The sequence below is a fragment of the Trichechus manatus genome, unplaced genomic scaffold, assembly GCF_000243295.1.
Source record: "Trichechus manatus latirostris isolate Lorelei unplaced genomic scaffold, TriManLat1.0 scaffold00181, whole genome shotgun sequence".
Taxonomy (NCBI): Eukaryota; Metazoa; Chordata; class Mammalia; order Sirenia; family Trichechidae; genus Trichechus; species Trichechus manatus.
In genome coordinates, this window is record NW_004444117.1 from 4,575,755 (window position 1) to 4,584,161 (window position 8,407).

The window sequence follows — 8,407 nt, forward strand, 5'->3', positions numbered from 1 at the left end:
CAATTGCTTTATTCATTTATCTTAAGTGCAAAATCATTTCAGCTCCTGTTTTACAGAATGGAGTCAGACAACAAGCTAATTTGACATGAACTCAATGGGATCACTACTTGGAACTCCTAAAGAAGCAGTGAGAATACTCCTTGCTGGGAAAATGTGACTTCCTGCCCTGTGTCCTCAGGAAACAGCTTCCTAGAGATATGACTGGGGTCTTTCTCATTATCCCTAATTTTGTAAGAGAAAGAAATTATATTTTTATAAATAGTATAGAGGCTTTATTATGTAAATGTGGATACTTGAATAAGCTAATTTACAATGAGGTATAAATTGATAGATTGAAAAAAGAACAAGAGTGGAATGAATTTACACCAAAGGCCCTAGAAGGCAGGAAGAGTAATCAAAACAAGTTGTGACTGGAGAAAAGGGACCAGAAGGGAGAAACAAAGGAAAAAAAGGAAAAAGAATCTAGAAAAATTCAGGGACATTAGTTCAGCTGTGGAAGAGATGTGTTGGAGCCATATGTGTGTGCCATCCAACTGGGGTGAACTGCCAGGGGATGGATTGGAGCTAGTGCCTATTGGTGGACCCCAATTCAAAGGAGCAATATGGCAAGGAAAGGTAAATCAGACTTGTTGTTTCACGTGAGTTTTCACCCAAGACTTTGTCAAAATCCCCAAGTATGGGAACATGGGTCTCTGTTCTACAGTTTCAGAGACTCAACTTTCTTGATTCATCCATAAGTAAGGGAACAATTCAACCAAAATTCACAAGAGACTATGTAAATGAAAATCCCAGTACATGACAATTTGCTTAGGCATCAGTAGAGGGCACCCCTGCCTAATGAAGACCAAAAGCAGACCTGAAGCTTGCTCAGCAAACCAAGAATCAAAGATAGTTTACCTGGACAGTGGAGTTACAGATGAATTTTTCCCTTTTTTTTTGCCCACATTTTCCATTATCAACACATTGAGCACATGTTACTTCTATGATCAGAAAAAAGGGTTATTTAAAAAATAAGATATTCCTTCTGCAACTTTCTGTCAAATGGTACCAAAAATTTATACAATTTGTCGTATAGGAAATATTAACTGTTGAATCATCTCAGTGGAAGGAACATGGGTCTTCATGGTACTAGTATTTCAACATCTCTATGGATTTGAAAGTTTTCATAATAAAAACAGGGAATACTTTCCATATAAAATTGAAAAAAAAAATTTGGGGGGAAAAAAAGATACATTCTTTAATTCAAAGGCCATTTCTACCTAAATAATAGAACCAGTCTCCTAGATAATAATATCCTTGTCCCCTGGGTATTGATGAATAAGTTTTTAAAAATTCTTATTCTCAAATTATTTTGTTCAAATATTCCCTTCTGGTGAAATAAAATCCTCTAACATTTCAATGACAAAACATAGTATCCAAGTGTTCCAGTTACTATAGTTGCTTAACACATTACACTGAACTTTAGCAGCTTAAAACAACTATTTAATTTGGCTCATAATTTGTGGGTCAGAGATTTAGAAAGGGCTCTGCTGGGCAGCTGTTGCTTGGGTCTCTCATACAGTCCCAGGCAGATGTTGGCAGGGACTGCAGACATCTAAGGCTCCACAGGACTGGATATTAACGGCTGGCAGGCAATGCTGGCTGTCAGCTGTTATACGTGCCCTCTCCAGTAAGGTAGTCTTGGGGTAGTCGGACTTCTTACATGGAAGCCATGGCAGCCCAAGGGTCCAAGCATGAGTGTTTCAGCAAGTGAGGCAGAAGCTGCATCACCTTTTATGACCTAGCCTTAGAAGTCAGACAGCCTCACCTCCTCTGTGTGGCTTCATGTAGGGCCTAGGCAGCTGTTCCTGCAGTGGTGTGGTGTCTTATTGCTTTCCTCAGGAAGGGAATTGAGGGCTCTTGGTGAAGCCCCACCATCACTCACCTGCCTCATTTGGGATCCTGAGAGGGCTTTTCCATTTTCCTAAATAGAAACTTTGAAAAGTAAGCAAACATTATTTCTGAGGAGAGGTTTTTCACAGAACTTTCCATATTACTCATACCCAGAGAAGACTCACCCTCAGTATCCATTTGTCTCTTTATATGTAGTAAGAGAAGTTTGAGCTGAATACATGGCTGCCAAGCCAAAACTACATTTCTCAGTCTCTCCTGCAACTAAGAGAGGCAGGTGACTATGTTCTGGTCAATGGAAGATGAGGGAAGATGATAGACACAAATTCTTGATTTCATTCTAAAAAGAAAGAGGCTTGCCCTCCCCCTTCTCCTTTCCTCCTTCCTCATGGCAGGAGCTGCAACACCATCTTGGACTATGATCTGGGAGCCATGTGACTGAGTCCCTCATGTGTGTGGACCTGCTGTACCAGCCTGAACCACCTACCTGGACTTTTGAGTGAGAAATAAACCATCCTATTGAAGCCACAATCATGTTAGGTCTCTCTGTTACAGCTGCCCAAACTCTCCCTATCAGATAAACATCCCCTGCTTTTAATATAGGCGTACAGTGCATCTCCTGGGAAGGGACACACAGATCCTTGGGTACCTGGCTTAAGGCAATAGTCACGAGAATGTAAATCCTTTCTCCTTTCCTCAGAAAGAGTAATAAGAATAATGATGCTGCATAGCAATCAAAGGGTGCCAAGCCCCATGAAGGGAATTTTTCCCAGAAATTTTATATATTTGCTCATTATAATAAATGGGACCTGCAGACCAGGGAGCCAGGCAGCATATGGGATATATAGGTTGAAGGTATTTAAGAAAGAAAAAAATCTGTCCTTGTCAATCAGCATTTCTAGGGGTGTTTGTGGCCTTTAAGGATTTCTAGGGTTGTCGTGTGTGACCCTGGGAAAACCTATCCCCCTTGAACACAGTAGCACATGTTTTTCATACAACCCTCTGGGTCTAGAGGCCCACAGGGGGCTTAATTCTGCCCCTCTCCAAGTCAGAATCCCTAACGCACTCCCCAAAATCTCCCCATCATCCTGCCCTCTCCATTTTTCTTGCCACTGTCACAGGTTCGGTCTTCCAGGTCCAGTGTGTGGCAGAAATTCCTGTGGTTGCCCACACAATAATCCTTCTTCCTTAGTAAGAGGATTCTATTTTGATTCAGCTAAAAAATTACTTTTTCCAGCCTGTTTTGCAGATAGGTGTCTGTGTAATCAAGTTCTGGCCAATGAGCTTTAATCAGGCAGTCTGTGGGTTTCTAGGAAAGGACAGACAGCTGGCATCCACCTTTTTGCCTTTTCTTTCTTACTGCCCAAAATGTGAACGTGATGGCTGGAGCTTCAGCAGCCATGAAGGGATACCAGGACAGAAGCCTCATGCTAAAGATGTGAAACAGAAAATCAGCAGGCACCTGGGTCCCTGACAATCCCGGGAGCCACTATGCCAGTCCAGAGCCACCATATCACCTACCTCTCATTCTTGTAAGGCACTATCCTTCAGGTTTTCTGCTGTTATGCAGCTGAATCTAATTCTGATACACTGTCTTACCATTCTAGTATAAAGAGCTAGGTTTCATGTAAGCTAAGGGAGACAGAGGGTGGAGGTAAACGTAACAGCTTCTGTACTGCCCAGCCTTGTTCTACTCAATACCAATGACAAAACATGCTCTGCTCCCTCCAGACTCATACGAGGAGGGGAGCACAGGTGTGGTAGGATCGAAGGTGAACATGCAGGAAAGGAGAGCAGTGGAAGCAGAGATTTCTATAGGACTTTGAAGTGTTCACATTGCTGTCACACAACTACCCCAAGAAAAAGTGCTATTGTCCCCACTTCACAGGGAAAGGCTCTGGCAGGACAAATGATTGGCCCAGAGTCAGGTATGCAGGCAGTGGCTCAGAGCCAGGTCCTGCTCAAGTCCTGCATACCGTATGACCTTGGCCACCACAGGTGTGGTCTCCATGTTCCAAGGCAGCAAACATAGTGCTGGCCCCTCACCAGCACAGGGTTCCTGACCTGTGCTCTAAGTATAAGTTTCCTGTGACTTGCCTTGGCTAGATGGTGGATGGGTGGAAGAACAGATCAAGGTGGAGACAGACCAAAGTTCAAGTGCTCCTCTGGTATCAAACCACTGATGTCTACGGAGATCCCATCAGGAAGCCTGAAACCTAGCCTGTTAAAGATATTTAAGACAGAGAATAAATGATTAAAATTATGTTGAAGGTGAATATTTGACATGAGACAAAAACCCACTGCCATTGAGTCAATTCCAACTCACAGCAACCCTATAGAACAGAGTAGAACTTCACCATAGGATTTCCAAGGCTGTAAATCTTTATGGAAGCAGACTGCCACATCTTTCTACCACGGAGGGGCTGATGGGTTCGTACCACTGACCTTTCAGTTAGCAGCCAAGTGCTTTAACCACTGTGCCACCAGGCCTCCTGACATGAGATAATTTCGTGCTTACTGGAAATAACTTGTTGCCATCGAGTCAATTCCAACTCACAGCGACCCTATAGGACAGAGTAGAACAGCCCCATAGAGTTTCCAAGTGGTGGCTGGTAGATTCGAACTGCTGACCTTTCAGTTTGCAGCCCAGCTCTTAACCATTGCACCACCAAGCAGGTTATAAAAACAATATATATGGTACATATAAATGTCTAACCTTACATAAAGTTAAATAAATACATAACTTTATGGGTTTTATTGATAAATAAATGTCATATATATATTGTGATGGTTAATGTTATGCGTCAACTTGACTAGGCTATGATTCTTATTGTTCCATGGACAATATGTAATCATCTTCCATTTTGTAATATGATGTGGGCAGTCAATCAGTTGGAAGAGGAGTTTCCTTGGGGATGTGGCCTGCCTCCAGTATATAAATGGATCTTCTGGCAAAGCTGTCTCTCTTTTTCTTGACTCTGCACTCTTCTCATTCTCTGACCTCTGGTTCTTGGGACATAAGCCTGCAGAAGTCTCTGCTCCGCAAACTGACCCTCAGACTTTGGATTTGCCAACCACCACAAACCTGTGAGCCAGCAGAGGCCTTCAGCCTGCTGCCTGACCTGTAGATTTTGGGTTGATCAGCCCCTGTAACTATATGAGCTAGCAAAGGTCTTCAGCCTTTGGATTTGGGATGGATTTGGGACTTGCCAGCACCTGTAACTGCATGAGCCATTTCCTTGTAGTAAATTTCTCTCTATATATCTATATGTGTTTCACTAGTTTTGCTCCTCTAGAGAACCCAGACTAAGATATATATCATATTGTGGTGGCTTGAGTGTTGCTGTGATGCTGGAAGCAGGGTCACCCATGGTGGACAGGTTTCAGCAGAGCTTCCAGACTAAGACAGACTAGGAAGAAGGAACTGCTGGTCTACTTCTGAAAAAAGCAGTGAAAACCTTATGAATAGTAGCAGGACATTGTCTGATACAGTGCCAGAAGATGAACCCCTCAGGTTGGAAGGCACTCAAAATATGACTGGGGAAGAGCAGCCTCCTCAAAGTAGAGTCAATCTTAATGACGTCAATGGAGTAAAGCTTCCGGGACCTTCATTTGCTGATATGGCATGACTCAAAATGAGAAGAAACACTGAAAACATCCATTAATTATCAGAATGCCAAATGTACAAAGTGTGAATCTAGGAATATTGGAAGTTGTCAAAGATGAAATGGAACACATAAAGATCGATATCCTCAGCATTAGTGAGCTGAAATGGACTGGTATTGGCCATTATGCATCAGACAATCATATGGTCCACTATGCTAGGAACAATAATGACAAATTAAGAGGAGTGGTGTCACATTCATCGTCAAAAAGAACATCTCAAGATCTATCCTGAAGTACAACGCTGTCAGTGATAGGATAACAAGGAAAACCAGTGAATACGACTATTATTCAAATTTACACACCAACCACTAATGCCAAAGATGAAGAAATTGCAAATTTTTACCAACTTCTGCAGTCTGAAACTGATCAAAGATGCAATCAAGATGCATTGATAATTACTGACGATTGGAATGTGAAAGTTGCAAACAAAGAAGATCAGTATTTAGAAAATATGGCCTTGGTGATAGAAATGACACCAGAAATCACATGATTGAATTTTGCAAGACAAACTACTTATTCATTGGAAATACCTTTTTTCAACAACATAAATGGCGACTGTACATGTGGACCTCGCCAGATGGAATACACAGGAATCAAATCGACTATATCTGTCGAAAACAGATGATAGAGAAGCTCAATATCATCAGTCAGAACAGGGCCAGGGGCCAACTGTGGAACAGACCATCAATCGCTTCTATGCAGGCTCAAGTTGAAGCTGAAGAAAATTTGAGCAGGTCCACAGGAGCCAAAATATGACCTTGAGTATATCCCACCTGAATTTGGAGACCATCTCAAGAATAGATTTAACACATTGAACACTAATGACCGAAGACGAAACAAGCCGTGGAATGACATCAAGGACATCATACTGGAAGAAAGCAAAAGGACATTTAAAAGACTGGAAAGAAAGATAAGACCAAAATGGGTGCCAGAAGAGACTCTGAAACTTGCTCTTAAACATACAGCAGCTAAGACGAACAGAAGAAATGATGAAGTAAAATATCTGAACAGAAGATTTCAAAGGGCATCCAGAGAAAACAAAGTAAAGTAATATAATAAAATGTGCAAAGATCTGGAGTAAGAAAACCAAAAGGGAAGAACACCCTTGGCATTTCTCAAGTTGAAAGAACTGAAGAAAAAATTCAAGCCCCGAGTTGCAATGCTGAAGGATTCCACAGGGAAAATATTGAACAACACAGCTAGCATCAAAAGATGGAAGGAATACAGTCACTGTACCAAAAAGAATTTGTCGACATTCAACCATTTTAGGAGGTAGCATATGATCAAGAACTAATGGTATCGAAGGAAGAAGTCCAAGCTGCACTGAAGGGAATGGCAAAAAACAAGGCTCCAGGAATTGATGGAGTAACAATTGAGACGGTTCAACAAATCTATGCAGCGCTGGAGGCACTCACTCATCTATGCCAAGAAATTTAGAGGACAGCTTCCTAGTCAACCGACTAGAAGAGATCCATATTTGTGCCCATTCCAAAGAAAAGTGATCCAACAGAATGTGGAAATTATCAAACAATATCATTAATATCACTTGCAAGTAAAATTTACTGAGGATCATTCAAAAGTGGTTGCAGAAGTACACTGACAGCAAACTGCCAAAATTCAAGCCAGGTTCAGAAGAGGACATGAAATGAGGGAGATCATTGCTGAGGTCAGATGGAACTTGGCTGAAAGCAGAGAATACCAGAAAGATGTTTACCTGTGTTTAATTGACTATGCAAAGGCATTCAACTGTGTGGATCATAACAAATTATGGATAACACTGCAAAGAACAGGAATTCCAGAACACTTAATTGTGCTCATGCGGAACCTGTATATGGACAAAGAGGCAGTCATTCAAACAGAACAAGGGTATATGGTGTGGCTCAAAATCAAGAAACATGTGAGTCACGGTTGTATCCTTTCATCATACTTATTCAATCTGTATGCTGAGCAAATAACTCTAGAAGCTGGACTATATGAAGAAGAATGCAGCACAAGATTGGAGGGAGACTAACAACTTATGATATGCAGATGACACAACCTTGCTTGCTGAAAACAGAGGACTTGAAGCACTTACTGATGAAGATCAAAGACTAATAGCCTTCAGTATGGAGTACACCTCAGCATAAAGAAAACAAAAATCCTCACAGCTGGAGCAATAAGCAACATCATGATAAACAGAGAAAAGATTTCAGTTGTCAAAGATTTCATTTTACTCAGATCCACAATCAATGCTCATGGAAGCATGAGTCAAGAAATCAAATGACATATTGCACTGGGCAAATCTGCTGCCAAAGACCTTCCTCTTTAAAGTGTTGAAAAGGAAAAATGTCACATTGAGGACTAAGGTGTGCCTGACCCAAGCCATGGTACTTTCAATTTCCTCATATGCATGTGAGAACTGGACAGTGAATGAATAAGGAAGATGGAAGAACTGACACCTTTGAATTACGGTGTTTGCGAAGAACACTGAATATACCATGGACTGCCAGAAAAATGAACAAGTACATCTTGGAAGAAGTACAGCCAGAATGCTCCTTAGAAGCCAGGATGGCAAGACTTCGCCTCATGTAATTTGGACATGTTATCAGGAGGGACCACTCCCTGGAGAAGGACACCATGTTTGGTAAAGGATGAGCAAAAAAGAGGAAGACTGGAGGACTTCCAGTAACATGGCCCTCTAGGCAAAAGCACCACGCCATCCCTCCACAGCAAAGATCCGAAAAACTAAGCCAAACAGAGAAAACAGCAATCCTGAAATCCTAAACATCAAATGAAGAGATAAAGAACTCAGCCAAGCACCAAATGGAATAAGAAATTGACAGAGAACAGAGAGCAAAGAGACATACATGGA